The sequence below is a fragment of the Scyliorhinus torazame genome, chromosome 1 (genome assembly GCF_047496885.1).
Source record: "Scyliorhinus torazame isolate Kashiwa2021f chromosome 1, sScyTor2.1, whole genome shotgun sequence".
NCBI classification, from domain to species: Eukaryota; Metazoa; Chordata; class Chondrichthyes; order Carcharhiniformes; family Scyliorhinidae; genus Scyliorhinus; species Scyliorhinus torazame.
This window is the reverse complement of record NC_092707.1, coordinates 162730943-162747057: the sequence shown is the minus strand read 5'-3', so window position 1 is coordinate 162747057 and position 16115 is coordinate 162730943. Positions and strand designations below refer to the sequence as shown.

Sequence of the window (16115 nt, the reverse complement as noted above, 5' to 3'; positions counted from 1 at the left end):
GATGTGGCCATCGCAGGGAAGGCGAGCTTGTACAGCCCAATCTCTAATTTCCCTTGAGAAGCTGGCAGTGAACTGCGTTCTTGAATGTGGAGGAGTGGTTTGCTGGGCCATCTCAGTTTGGAGAGAACCACATTGCTGAAGAATCTGGGGCGTCATTCTCCGACCCCCCAGCGGGTCGGAGAATGGCCGTTGGCCGCCGTGAATCCCGCCCCCGCCGGTTGCCGAAGTCTTCGAAGGGAGAAAGGTCGGCGGGGCGTTAATGGCGCCGCTGACGTCGGAGAATGGCATGGGTCTGCGCAAGGCAGCCGATTTTGGGCCTGCCGATATTCTCCCTTCCGGATGGGCCGAAGTCCCGTCGACGTGATGACCGTTCACGTCGACGTAAATCAAACCTCCTTTTCATCGGCGTGAACCTGGAGTACAGGTTCACGCCGACCAGCGTGGAGGTGAGTGACGGCCTGGGGGGTTGGCCGCTGGGCAGGCGATGGCGTGGCCGCAGTCTGAATGTGTGGGGAGAGGTGTGTCTCGGATTGTGTGTGTGTGTGTGCGGCGGGGGGGGTGGTTAGAGCGGGCTGGGCTCCGGGGGAGTGCCGGGAGGGGGGTCCGTGCCGGGGAGGAGGTTGGGGTCCTTGCCGGGGAGGGGGATGGGGGGGGTCCGTGCCGGGGAGGGGGATGGGGGGTCCGTGCCGGGGAGGGGGTCCGTGCCGGGGAGGGGGATGGGGGGGGTCCGTGCCGGGGACGGGGATGGGGGGGGTCCGTGCCGGGGAGGGGGATTGGGGGGGGGTCCTTGCCGGGGAGGGGGATGGGGGGTCCGTGCCAGGGAGGGGGATTGGGGGGGGTCCGTGCCGGGGAGGGGGATGGGGGGTCCGTGCCGGGGAGGGGGATGGGGGGGGGGTCCGTGCCGGGGAGGGGGATGGGTGGGGGTCCGTGCCGCGGAGGGGGATGGGGGGTCCGTGCCGGGGAGGGGGATGGGGGGGGTCCGTGCCGGGGAAGGGGAGGGTGGGTCCGTGCCGGGGAAGAGGATGGGGGGTCCGTGCCGGGAGGGGGATGGGGGGGTCCGTGCCGGGGAGGAGGTTGGGGTCCGTGCCGGGGAGGAGGATGGGGGGGTCCGTGCCGGGGAGGGGGATGGGGGGTCCGTGCCGGGGAGGGGAATGGGGGGGGGGGTCCGTGCCGGGGAGGAGGTTGGGGTCCGTGCCGGGGAGGAGGATGGGGGGTCCGTGCCGGGGAGGGGGATGGGGGGTCCGTGCCGGGGAGGGGGATGGGGGGGGGGGGGTCCGTGCCGGGGTGGAGGTTGAGGACCACACCACCTCCTCCACCCTCAGGGTGCCCGATGGCGTCCAGGCCTCTACATGCGTGGGGGATGCGAACAGACTGGCCAACCGACGCCCCCCCGGCATCTGGCGCTGCCAGTCCTGGAGGCCCGTGCTGGTATCGACAAGGATCTGAAAGTTTGCAGCCATGGAGCCCAGGGAGTTGGCAAACCCTGTCTGTGACAGTGCGACGCCGGCTCGCACATGGCCACTGGCGCCGATGCCCTCAGCGATGGCCTGCAGAGACTGGGCCATGGCCTGCAGAGACTGGGCCATGGCCTGCAGAGACTGGGCCATGGTGTTGAGCGCCTCTGCCATCTGCCGCTGGCGCTGGATCATGGCCTCCTGTGAGAGGGCAGCCATGTCCTGGGCCACAGACGCCGCCTGCACGGAAAGCCCCAGGCCTTGCAAACCGTTCCCCATGTCTGACACCGTCACACCCATTGCCTCCACCGCGGATGCCACCCGTGCGGTGTCGGCCTGGGTGGCTGCATGACCGGCACCACTTCCAGCTTCTGGCACTGGGGGATATGGGGACTCCTCCACCTGCGACTGCAGCCGCCGCAAGCCGCCCGTCACCCTCTTCGCTCGTCTCCGGGTCGGTGGTTGCATCGGATCTATGTGTGGGTGTGGTAACTCCAGGAACCCGGGATCCATCTGGGCGGCAGATGTTCGCTTGGGCTGGGCTGCCCTCCGACCGCCCGGCCCCTCTGCTGCTCCTACCTCCACCTGCTGTACCGGGACGGCTGTGTTGTGTGCACCAGTGAGTGTACCAGACGCCTCATCACTAAAGTGCCCAACCGAGGTGAGTGTTTCTGCGATGGTGGAGGGTGTTGGTGACAGCAGTGGCGTTGTGTCGTGCTCTTCGTCCCACTCTGAGTCCATGGCACTTTGGGGTGGGGGTTCGTCTCCACCCATCCACTCTGAGTCACTGTCTGGTATTTCGTCTTCCTGGGTAGTGCTGTCCCAGGTAGGGGTGTCCTGGGTAGTGCTGTCCCGGGTAGGGGTGTCCTGGGTAGTGCTGTCCCGGGTAGGGGTGTCCTGGGTAGTGCTGTCCCGGGTAGTGGTGTCCTGGGTAGTGGTGTCCTGGGTAGTGGTGACCTGGGTAGTGGTGTCCTGGATAGTGGTGTCCTGGGTAGTGGTGTCCTGGGTAGTGGTGTCCTGGCTCGGATGTGACGGGGGCCTGTGGCTGCCCCCCTCGTCGCTGGGTGGCACACGCCTGCGTCGTCGCTCCCGCACGTGACGGGGGTGTCGTCTCCCTGTTGCTCCAGGTCTCTCCGTCTCCCGTGGTGTGCGAGGGGCATCCTGCAGGCGGTCTGCATCTGCGGGGATGGGTGCCTCGACGTTTGCTCCTGCGATACACAATGAAGCATGCATGGTTAGTCACGCAGGCAGTGATCAGGTGGTATGGGGGAGGGGGGATATGGGGGAGGGGGGATATGGGGACGGGCTGTCGGTGGCTCACTTGCTAGTACGCCCCCGACCTCTGCATCAGCAACCTCCCGGTCGTCAGGTCCGCCAGCCAGTTCCAGGGCGCTTTCCTCGTGTTCGGTCAGTGGCCTCTCATCAGCGGGGCCTCCTCCAGTCCTCACATGCTCCCTATTGTTGTGTGCGCGCTTCTCCTGTGGCGGGGGGGGGGGTGGGTGGGGGTGGTGGCAGGGGTAAAAGGCAATAGTGTTAGGCAGGTATATGAATGCACGCCATCGGTTGCGCGTGCATTGCAGAGGTTAAGGTTAGGGCTGGAATTCACTTGGGGATATGGGGGAGGGGGGATATGGGGGAGGGGGGGATATGGGGGAGTGGGGGATATGGAGGGGGGATATGGGGGAGGGGGGATATGGGGGAGGGGGGATATGGGGAGGGGGGATATGGGGGAGGGGGGATATTGGGGAGGGGGGATATGGGGGAGGGGGATATGGGGGAGGGGGGATATTGGGGATATGGGGGAGGGGGGATATGTGGGAGGGGGATATGGGGAGAGGGGGATATGGGGGAGGGGGATATGGGGGATATGGGGAGGGGGGATATGGGGGAGGGGGGATATGGGGGAGGGGGATATGGGGGAGGGGGATATGGGGAGGGGGATATTGGGGAGGGGGATATGGGGGGGATTTTGGGGAGGGGGGATATGGGGAGGGGGAATATTGGGGGATATGGGGGAGGGGGGATATGGGGAGGGGGATATGGGGGAGGGGGGATATGGGGGAGGGGGGATATGGGGAGGGGGGATTTGGGGGATATGGGGAGGGGGGATGGGGATATGGGAGAGGGGGGATATGGGGGAGGGGGATATGGGGGAGGGGGGGATATGGGCGAGGCTCACCCTGCCTGCTCTGACGAGGTTGTTCACCTTCTTGTGGCACTGGGTGCCTGTCTGTGGTGTCAGGGCCGCAGCGGTGACGGCCTCTGCCACCTCCCTCCACAGACGCCGGCTGTGGCATGGCGCAACTCTGCGGCCGTGCCCGGGATACAGGGCATCCCTCCTCTGCTCCACTGCGTCCAGGAGCGCCTCCACATCCCATGACTGGAACCTCGGGGCTGAGCGGCGGCCAGTCATCCAGTCGGGTGTTCCGGTCGGGTGTTCCGGTTGGGTGGGGGGGGAGCAGCGCGGCCTTTTGAGCCGTCACGCCGTGTGGCGTGTATGACGCTGCACGGCGTGAACCACGTGCGCAAGCGCAGATCCCGTCACGTCGCTGCTAGCCCATTGCGGGCCGGAGACTTTTGAACCATTTTTCCGGCATGACGCAAGTCAGATTTGCGCCGTTTTTTGCGCCGATCGGCGGACTTTGCGCCGATAACGTAGAATTTCGCCCCTGGAGTCTCATGCAAGCCAGACCAGCTAAGGACAGCAGATATGCTTCCCTTAATGAAGCAGATGAGTTTTTAAACGACAATCCAATAGCTCCATGATCGCCATTACGGAGAGTGACTTTTCATTCCAGATTAATTTCATTAACAGAATTTAAATTTCCCAGTTGACGTGGTGAGATTTGAACTCACCTCTCTGTATCATTAGCAGTCCAGGCCTCTGATGAGATTATCAGTCTAATAACAGAACCACTATGCCACCATGTTGAAACAGCACACAGCTGATCGGAAACCTTAACCGTTCTCATGGAAGGTGGCAGCACAGACCACTGACTTCTTAAAAGAATCCACAATTCCACAAATCAGAAAGTGTTGTTTCTCCACGCAACCATTTGTAGCTTAGTTAAAGTTAAATAATTATATTAAGCCCTCCACCACCTCGTTCAGGAGTAGATTTTCAGCTAAATTCAGCTCAACGCCTTGCAAAATAGGGTTAATTTACATCAACTATAATTAATTTCAAGCAACTGCATTATTTAGTTCACATAGCCCTTATTTATCTCAAAAGCTCATCGATAAAGGAGGTGACTAATATCAATATTAAGCTATTGCTGAACTTAAACACACTTTGACAGTACAGCTGTTTACTAGAACTAATATACATACAAAGTTGCATATTGTAGTAAGATCAAAAACAACATTCATAATCCTAAAATCTCTAAAGTAATTTTTGGGCACACCTGTGCATCTTTCTTCTTGAATACCACACACCAAGGCCAGGATTCTACGTTACGAGTCCACCCGGTACTGCTGTTGGAGAAGACGGAGAATTTGGTGCTCAGCCAAATTCCCCATTCACTGCAGTGGCAACGAAGAATCCCGGTGCGGTGAACGGATGGAAAATCCCTCCCCAAGTGTCAGCCTTCACTAAAAGAAAGATTCATTTTACCCCCCAAAGTCTGCAGTTATTGTTCCCATGGGAAGAGAGAGATTATTGGCTTTCTGAGGACTGCAGTACAGATTCTACAACAAATTTAAAGCAAACATTAGTTTTTATCTTTGCCCTTTACCAATAAAAAGACATGCATTTACATAATGCTTTTCCAAGACCTTAGGACATCCCAAAGTGCTTTATAACCAGCCTCATGACTGTGGTAGGAAATGTGGTAACGTTCAACCAATGATGAAATGGGTGAGCGAAGCCGAGAAGATTGAACATTTTGTTGTCATTGATGTGCTCATTGTAAAAGAATATCAAGTGAATGAAAAACATCTAATACAGCAAATCTGAAACAGAAAATGAAAATGCTTGAAACATTCATCAAGTCATGCACTGAATCTGTTGAAAAGAAGTGACAATTTAATATTTCGGCCATAACCCCTCATCGGGACTCAAATTCTGATGGAGGATACTTGTCACTTCTCCCCACAGATGCCGTGCCTGACTAGCTGGTCTACTTGCAGCACTGCCTGTTTTGTATTAAAGGAGGTGAACCAGGGCAATTTCTTGCCCATGTCTGTAAATTTCTGGTTACATACAGATAATGTCTTGCAGACAGGCGCATTAGGTTGTGTGGAAAGATATGGGGTAATTTTCAACTTGGTGTTCCTGGTGTGTGTGTGTGGGGGGGGGGGGGGGGGGGGGGGGTGAGCATGCCAGCCGGGAGTGCTTAGTGCAAATGTGGACACATGCTCTGCATTTTTTTCCTTACCATTTAAATTAATGGACATCATTACATTAGCTTGCCATGCAAGCTGGATTTCATGCGTGCTCCCAGTTGGCAAGGCTCCCTGCTATGAGCAAGAATTTTGAACAATTGCTGCTTTTATGTTTGTCATTGCATTATAACAGATTAAACCTTACTGGGCAACTAGCCCTTCGTAATATAACTGCACAGTTATGTTAATTTTAACAAAACAGTTAATAAGAGCAAGTATATTACAACATCAATCAACACTTAAAATAACTTGCGACATGGTTGGTTGACGAATCCTAAAATTAAGAAAACAATCCTGCGGGTTGAGTTTCGTCAGGGTGGCGGAGGTCCTGATGTTGGGCCTAAAAGCTGGGGCCAACTCCACCATGGTCACTGGTAGCTGCGTTTTTAATTAGTTGTAGTCGGCTCCCATCCCTATTAATCCACTGCATCCCCACAGGGCAGTGCAGCATGGATGCCAATGAGGTGGGTGGGGTCTGAGGTCCCCTGATACAGGTTTTGGGTCACGATGATGTGTCTGCTCATTGGAATTCTTTATCTCTTCAGAATTTTTTCATAAAACATTTATAGTTGAGAAAATTGCAAGAGAGGAAAGTGCTGTAATTGGCACATTGATGTGAGCGATTTCATCTTGGGCCTTTTACACAGGAGAAAAAATTGAGGTCATGGTGTTTGTTTTCTGACATAACTTCACAGTTTTGCCGTTCAAGGAAAGAAACTGTGGTAGAGGATGGCAGCCGCAATTTTATTTTCCTTTGGAAACAAAGCGTGCGTGAGCCAATATGTATATTTGTGCCCCAATCAAGTTACATTTTTCCTGATATCTCATGCTTTCATTATGTGCTAAGGGAAATGGATACAAGTCGATTCAATTTCTCAAGTGTAAAAAATCTTCCACTTCACAAAGTGAGAATGTTGAATTATTAAACTTTCTGCCAAGAAGTTAATTGCAACTGTTAGACGGCGTGACTGCTGATTCAGTGTAAAGGTTTCCGATCTGTATAAGTGTTTAGACTGCAGAAATCATTTCCTGGAAAGCAGACATTGTGGCTGATAACGTGTTGATTAACAAAATTCCGAGTGCGTAAGAAGTTATCATCTGGATGAATTTTTCAGTGGAGGTTGAGGCAGTGGCAGACTTACACTTTGCGGGGCCCCATGCTCAACTTAATTTCTGCTCCGCCCCTCCCGCCCCCAATTTATGCCCAACCACAAAAATATTCAAATTGACCACTGCTTAACTGCTTTTTAACTTGTAAAAACAGGCCTGTAAGAATGATTGCTGAATTCAAATCCAAGCTTACATCTGGTCAGAATGACGGTAAAGATGGTCAATATTGCGATATGCATCTTGAAGCGAACAAGCATGGAACTTGCTGATGAGCAGCGAGAAGGGGAACAAAAAAGTGACCAGTTCCATCTCTGCAGCACAGGCCAGTGCAGGACAGAATGAGCCAGTCCAGTTCGGGAGCAAATAATCCAATCAACAAGATGCATATGCTGTCAGTCAGAATATATTTCAGTGCCTCATTCAGTTTTAAAAATTAACTTCCTTACTTCCACTCACAAAATCAAAGCAGTTATTGCCATAAAGTCATGTGGGTGGAGTGTCCAGTGAGTCCAACTCCAATATCAGTTGCTCTGTCTGCAGGATTCTGTTCTTTGTCCTGAATAGACTTTCTAAAGGCCAGCGTTGAGATCGATGGTGGTTACAACTATCAGCATGTGACCAGTTGCAGCCATTATATCAGACCAGCAATAGTCCAGTTTGAAAAACAGAATTTAAACAAGAGAATATGGAAGACAGACAGATTTTTAAGATTTTCTCGCATCACCCTTTGTTGGCATGGCAATTTAATTATCTTGCTTTCTATTCTTTTTCTTCACAATGTTCTAGGTAAAAACTTATAAACGCGCACTTTCAATCGTCAATATTGCTGAACTTGCCAAATCTTCCATTCAGCGTACTTCTCAAATAATTTTTAACTTTTCAGTACAGAAAAAGAACATTCACCAGAAGAATTTGCAACAGGTATTATTAAAAATATTTTCAAAATGATTTCCACATTTGGAAAAGGTTGCCTGCAATCAGCTGGTGACATCGAAGCACAGAGCTCATCATTATCGATGAAATGAATGAATTGTCTTACTTCATCTGCAAAAAGATTTGTCTCTATGCTCTCCCAGTTGCAGTGGCTTTTAACATTGTCATCCAAACCTTCTATCGAAAAGCACGCAAAATAGAAGATTTCTTCAAAGATTCACTTCTACTCTGCAATTGCACCATTATTGTATCACAAATTAACATTAACAGTCTCAACGTGATCTTCCCTTTCCCTTTTAAAGTGATTTAATTGTGTCTAGTTTCACTGAAAAGTGACCTCCTGCATCTGTATAATTCTCTTCATCAGAGGGACCTGTATGTGTTGTTACTGTTAGTGCCTTTGTTCCCACCGGCCGATGTTCATTTTGAACTTCCATGACAAAACATTTAACTGAGGCTAACAATTGTGCAACATTGTTGCATCAACATTTTGCAATGATTTGCTGATGACATTAATTCTCTGAAGTAAACAATTCCACTTACAATTAAAAAAACTGCAATATCGTACTTTTAAAACTTCTCTGCTAAAGATTTTCTTCAGCTTTCGCACATGTTTTTTCTGAGTTTAATGTGGCTATGCTAATAAAGTTTCCTTTATATCAGCAAAGTTAATTTTCAAAGTCAAAATAGCATCTGCGTGAGCAGACCAACTGATGTCACAAATTCTTTTGACCGTCAAATATTTTCCATTTGCCTGCTCTAAGCGTGGTTGCCTGGATGTTGAAAATAAATCTCCAGCTTCCTCATGGGATTCAGTTGCAGTGCTGCAGATTAAATTCAAGGAATGACTGGAACACGGGATGAAGAAATGCCAGGGACTTGTTCAGACTTGCTTGTAGACCTGAATATTTTCTTGCAATGTTTACATTATTGAAGCTCTGCCCATGACAATTTTTAATATCCAAACCTAAATTTGCAATGATTTCCAAAACCATTGTCTCCAGGCACTTAGAAGTTTGGGATTGAAGTTGGTCAAAACAGAGAAATCACTCCACAACTTCACCATCACTGGTCACATATCTTAAAATGAGTATTAATTGGTCCACATGGAACAGTATTTGGCATCTTTTACTTCATTAGTGAATTGGTTTCTGAGCCGCTCTGCCATTATAGTGATTTTCGGTTCTGAGCATTAATAAGTTGGTCTTCACTGAGCCACAATATTAACCAATATTCAAATGCTCTTTGAGAACCTTGTCAAATTCACTGAGATATTCAAGGCAGGCTAAAAAATGACTTCTTTGACTTAACACTCATGACTCATCATGTCTTCCTAAAGGTAGTCCCAAAGAAGACAGCAGTTTGACTGCGGCAACAATGAGTCACAGCACTTTCCTCCGCTCCTTTTCAAACTGAACCGATAACTTAAACTCAACTTTTCCAGATAATTTACATCTTTGAACGAATGCACACATAGCCTTAATACGACCTTTGCAAAGTTTCATGATCAGCAATATTTCTTCCAACATTTCTCCAGTTACAGTATCCACTGACAAATAATTGATTCCCTTTACTAGGGTCAGGGGATAATTTGCAAACAAAACTGTGGACTGCCTTAGAGGTGTCCGAAAAAAATCTTCTAATTTCCGTCACCCTATTTCTCTTCACCCTCAGAAAACAAGGCTTAAGAAGACTTCAAACCTGCTTTTGGCCTCCAACCTCCAACTCTTTTCTCAAATGTTCCATATTACCTATGTTTTCTGGTTTATTTGCTACACAATAATCTAACACCCCAGTGGAACAGATTTTGGCCAGAAGACAATGTTTTCAGGGTAGGTTTCTTCCCTCACTTCAATAGATGAAATATCCTGTAGCTCCATTGTCAATTCAGATTCCATTTCTTATTCAACTTTTTCAGATAATGTTGTTTCTCTGGAAATTGGCAAGTCTATGTCATCAGATAATTCATCCATACTTTTGGTGGATAAGGATGAAGGATGAATATGCAGACTGTTCGATGCTTCAAACTTTTAAAAAAGTAAAATGACAAAATGTCCTTTTGATGAGCTTCGTCCTCTTGTCCCGCCTTCATTTTTCTACATTTTTGCCACCAGATTGCTAGTGTCGCTTCATATTAACTGATCTTTTTTGATTTTAATTAGTGTGAATGATCTGAAACAGCAAGCTTTTTGTGTCTCCTCAGCCCTGGGGGTCAAGTTGCCCCTGCCCCCTCACTCTCGACAATGACTACCCTGATTCCTGAGTGGCGGTCTGGCTCACTCACCACCTCCCTCATGGCTTTTTTCGCCAATTCGCCCAGCCCCTGAGGCGCCTCGCACCTCACCTCGAAAGCCGCACCTCGCTGCTGGTTGCCTATGGCCTGCCCAGCACTCCCCAGCCCTGGCCTGAGGGTCCGGTCAGCCCTGCTCCCCTTGACAACGGCTTGCTTCCAAGTCACGACCACTGGCTGACTCATCACCTCTATCCCCTCTGGCCTTTTTTCACCAATTCACAAGAAGGTTAGTTGGTGAACAGGAGAACTTTGCCTTGACTGCTCCATTTCTCCCTCCAAGTAACCTTAACGCTCACCAGTGTTTTCTAGCTCTAAGGGGATTCAATCAATTAGAGTCTGATGTCACTCTGAATTTCCTGCTGATAAGATTCAACATGAGCCTTTCAGAAAATGTAGAGCTAACAGGCGGTGATTAGTGCCTAAAGACATGCTGGCATGGGGCCTGACACCTAGGCATGTTGTGTTTCATTGTAAGTCTGCTTCTGGGTTGAGGAGATGGTGGTGTAGTGGCAAGGTCACTGGACCTGCTATTGAGAAGCCCAGGCTAATGCTCTGGGGTACAGGTTCAAATCTCACCATGACAGATGGTGAAAATAAATTTGATCATCACATCTGGAATTAAAAGTTAATCTCAGTAATGTTGACCATGAGGCTATTGACAACTGTCCTTAAGGGACGGAAATCTGTCATGTTTACCCAGTCTGTCCAGCGGCGGTGGTTGTCTGTCAAGGGGTTTGGAGCGCTTCAATGTGTACTTGGCTTTCGAGGAGTCCTCTGACACTTGTAACAGCTGCTGTTTTAAATGCTTTTGTCTTAAGTAGCAATAGTGTTACATTTATGTGCAAGAAACAGGGAAATGTTCAACTTAGAATCTTATGTGCCTATAGCACTGACAAAGCCATATATATTAAAGGCAGCATCCATTGACACTTACGTGCTCCCAGAATTCACAAATTAAAATAGTCACAATGTTAGGTTGTCTATATGCAACTGAGCAAGGCTTTTAATGGTATACAATCATTTTAGCTTCCTTACATCCTGATGCCTGAATCAACACTAGAACTGACATTAATAATAGAAATAAAATAAATGTTCAAAGTCTGCTCCAACTGGAATAGCCATATCCTTTTTCAATAGTACAGAATCCTTCCTATATCCTGTATTATAGTCATAGTTCACAAAGGACCAGAGGCATCTCTCTCCATTATAGAGACAACTGGTAATAAAGCTTGAGGGGCACCACTCCACACCAAGCATGGGACTAAATAAGGAGGGAGACATCCATGAAATGCCACAGCCAGGATAGAGATTGAACCCATGCCATTGTCATTATTGTTCCACACTCTAGCCAGATTGCCAACTGAACTAATTAACTGACCATCACAGTACTCCTTTCAACAAACAAAACAATTGTGTTCTTTTGCAATCTTCCTCCAGAAATGCAACTATGCTGCCTTCACATTAAAAAAGTATTTGAAATTTCAAACCTGAACAGACATAATGAAAAACAAATGTTTTCAGGAATGTTACATCTCAGTCTAATCCTGTTAGCATATATATATAGGATTTAAGAGGTTAATTCATATTTTGCTTCATGAAGTACCTGGTTTTGAAACAATACTGAACAGATTTCAAATGATCAAACGAATATCAGTACAACGGAGCACCTAATACAAAGCGTTCATTGTTTTTGTGGTATGAAGTATCTAATACTGTTAAATTTAAAATTATTTGAAAGCACTTTTTGTGTACACAGTACAGCTACAATAACCACCAAAATGCATCTCAAAGCTGTTCACAATCATTGTATTTTGATGTGTGACATGACCAAACCCCATATATTAAATCAACATTTATGGAATGTGATGAGATACGATGGGAATTCAACATCTGCAGAGATATATCTGGGAATAACCGATACCACCTGTTAATATAGGTTGTAGCTGATTCTTCAGTTCACCGTGCCTTATATCCTTCTGCAGATCCTGTAGAATAATTCAGGCTACATCTAAAGATTTGTATTCAGAGAGGCAACAGAGCTTTGCTATTTGGTTGAAGTTAATTACAGTAGTGTTTTAGGACTCCTGAAACAGCAATCAGGGCAAAGATCAAATTAACCCCAACAATTAGCACCATGTATATCATTTGATATTAAAATATTAATACTTTTTATAAAAACGTGGGTATCACTTGTACTGCTACTTCCAAAGCACTCACTGAAGGATGTTTGATAGACTAGTGTGTTTCTTAATCTAATGTTCTGGTACAGTCTGCAAAAGTATTCCTTGTGCTACGAGATGTATTTCTCCTACTCTGTGTAAATAGACTGCACATTTGGAATAGAATTTGCTGTTGCAGCAAAAGCGGGAATTACACCCTTTAAGGGCTGATTTTTCCAATTTGAATTTACACCTAAATTTCCCATGCACCCAATGAAACTGAGTTGCAGCATTTTTTTAAAATTAGCATGGTTTTAATATAATTGAGTAATACCCTCTGCTTATGTGATACACAAGGTGGTGCCAATCTTGTCCTGTCAAATCTCGCTACTCTCACTGCTACTAATTTTATTAATAATGCTCTCTTGGTAAAGACAAAGGGATAGAATTGTGCTCACTTTGCACTGCTTCCAGTGGCACTAGATAGACTATTTGCATACCCTGGTGCAGGCAGTTCCATGAGCTGCTATCTGCCTGGCAATTTATTCAGCGTGGTGTGCCCCAGGGAGTTGATGTATTCTGTGTTGTGCCCACTTTGAGGTGGTGCTATGCGAATAGATTTTTCCTCCGGATTATTTTGCGCAGTCTACACCTGTATATATGAAAGTGCGATTATTTTCCCTGAGTTTGACACTACCGCTTCACACACAACACTGTAAAAGGGTGGTTGCACAGCCATGGCTCAGTTGGTCGCACTCTGACCTGAGTCAGACGTTTGTGGGACTTAAAGCTCCACTCCAGAGAGTGGCACACAAAATCTAGGCTGACATTCCACTGCAGTACTCAGGGAGTCCTCAGTGGTTTTGCTGTCTTTCAGAAGAGCTGTTGAAACAAGGACCCATCTCCCTCATCAATCAAGATAAAGAATCCCATTGCGCTATTTCGAAGAAAAACAAGAAGTATCCCTGGTCTCCACTATCTGTCCCTCAATCAATGTCTCGAGAACAGATTACCTGCCCATTATCACAGTGCTGTTTGTGGGAGCTTTCAAATTGGCTGTCACGTTTTCTGGTTCACAAAAGTAACTACATTTCAAAAGTACTTCCTTGGCTGTAAAGTGCTTTGAGTTTCTGAAAAATGCTACACAAATGTAAGTTTTTACAATCACCAAGTAGCTGTTATTATTTTAACAACAGATTACCCAGTCTTTGACCCAAAATCAAAGTTATTTTTTAGAGTAATATGACACTATTGTAGAGTTACACTCCGCTCCCTGTGTTTTCTACAATTCGATTGAATCAAATGGATTACATTTTATCAAGTTTTTGTTCTGATGCAAGGTCATCGTCCTGAAACATTAACTCTGCTTCTCTCCGCACAGAGCATATGCTGCCTGACATGCTGAGCATTTCCAGCATTTTCTGTTTATCATACAGATTTCCAGCATCTGCAGTATAGTGCTTTTGTACAATGTATCGATTGCACCCCCAGGCACCACAACATCGAAGCCTGAAAAATACTAACTGATTCATTAACAAGATCTCACGTTACATCTTGATCAATTAAACGCTGGCACAAAAAAACGAACGCTTTATTCACAATGCTTTTAATTCTGAATCCCAGCACTGGAATCACATCTGCTGACCTTTCCGAAATGCAGAAAATGAAAGGAAATGGACAACATCCATTTAAAATCTATCTTAATTCGGGAAAATTACTTTTTTGGATGAGGCAGTCATCCTAAACAGAAGTGCGTGTTGAGGGGGGGGGGGGGGCGGCGGGGGTGTCTGGACAAACATTTCAAAGAACTAGTGCAATAGATTGAGGAAATTCAGCTGTAGTACTAGAACAGGTGTAGGTCACCTCGATTTGCTCTATCTTTTACACCGCAGGTCATCCTTGCGTTGCAGTTGGAGGGAAGGAAAATAAACCTCACATTTATAAAGCACCTTTCGCAGTCTCCGGGTATTGCCAAGCACTTTACAGTCCCTGGAGATTTTTTGTTTGAAGTGGAGTCACTGTTGTAATGCAGGAACAAGCTGAAGCCAATTTGTGCACAGCAAAGTTCCACAAACAACAATGAGATAATGGCCAGATAATCTGTTTTTTATTTAAATGACGTCCTTCGAGGGATAAATATTGGCCAGGACTCTGCGGAAAACTCTCTTGAATTGTGCCATCCACTGAGGGAGGGTCCTCTGTTTAATATCTCACCTGAAAGACAGAATTTGTGTGTGCAAATTCACAATGTTCACATGTATGATGCATCTAATACTAGAGAATCACAACATCAACTCATTCACCAATTCGATCAGTTTCTAACAGTATGGCTAGTACAGCACACATTTTGTTCAATTGTGTAATGTGACTAATATTCTAAACTACATATTGTGCAGTAGTACCGTACAGTGATTTCTTTGTTCACATTTTTCTACCATTTAGTGCCAGTGAAGGAGTCAGGACGCCACCTGTTTTTAATAGCAACTTCTATACAGCATAGTTCCTAATACGATTGAAACCTGTCTTAAGAAGTGCCTTAAACTCTTGCTTCGATCAATCTAAAGACTGAATCGGTATGATGTTAAGAAGTTTCCTGCTATAAAAAATGAACTGAACTCTGTAAAAAACAAACTCATTTAGGATCATTTTTTAAATAAACAAAAGAATCCATAAACAATTTTTCTATTGCTTCAATTCTGTTATGCTTTCCTGGTTGGCGCTGATCAGGAATAAAATATTTTGCAACTGTAAAAAAGTAGTTTTCTTCGCACAGTTTAATATGCGCAACATGAAATGGATACAGATAGAAAATGAAGAAATGGAAACTGATAATTTCCTACCTTTGCTAGTGGCAGAACGTCAGTTTGTAAAAAAAAAGAAAGCACTAATTTTCTTGTTCTGATGGTGGAATTCCTTCTGGATGCTCTACTCCATAGGTTTCTATGAATAGATAGAGCACTTGCTCCTACGCTGTTTGCAGCTTCAAGCCGCACAGCAGAGAGAGTCACTTTGACAGCACGTCTGAAAGAGTGCGTGTGTGTGTGAGGGAGAGAGAGAGTGGGCTATTTCACAAGCTGTTTAATGGGCTAGACTGAGATCGGCTTTGCTTTTTGAGCATGTTCCAGATGAGAATTGTTTCTCAGGTTCTAAGATACAAAGGATCGTGTTTGTGGGTTTGGAGGAGGGGAAAGAACTTTTGAAACTTTTAAAAAGCATTTTCACATGTGTAGTTCATGGACATTTGCCACTGCGGTTGTTGCAGCTGACAAAAAGTACTTGCAACCTTTTGCTTTAATGATTCCTCAGTCTTCACGAAATATTTGTATGAACCACCTTTTCCCATCATTAATCAGTAAATCAACAGATACAATTGTAGGATGTGAAGACCTGACTAAACTATTTTATGTGACCAATTATTGACTGCTCGGTGAATCACAGCAGCTACGTTTTTAGGATTTGTTTTCTTAAAAGGAATACATTTGGTGCATTTTTTACTGTAGAGTCTGGATTTTATAATTTAAATGTGGATCTGCTTCGTGAAGTGGAAACAGATGCTCCATATATCCCCAGTAGAGCAACATGTCCATTAGCACGTGGAACCTCTGAAGTATTTTGAGCTTACTTTCCAAGTGCAACTCCATGTCCACTTACATATGCAACTCATAAAGTATTCAGTGTTTACTGCCCGAGTACAAGCGACATCTACTGACATATTACCCCATGCAACATCCACTGTTTACAGATCATCTAGGTTGGGAGATCCCGCTCGATTGCACTAGGTTT

General features: G+C 46.6%; 1 protein-coding gene across 1 annotated transcript in view; it reads right to left on the bottom strand.

Moving 5' to 3' along the window:
- col8a2 (collagen, type VIII, alpha 2) overlaps positions 1-15390 on the bottom strand; it is a 333274-nt gene extending 317884 nt beyond the window's left edge. Inside the window, exon 1 of the mRNA XM_072501092.1 lies at positions 15173-15390. The gene's annotated coding sequence lies outside the window, so the exon portion shown is untranslated. The remainder of the gene's footprint in view (positions 1-15172) is intronic.
- Between the last annotated feature and the right edge of the window lie 725 nt (positions 15391-16115).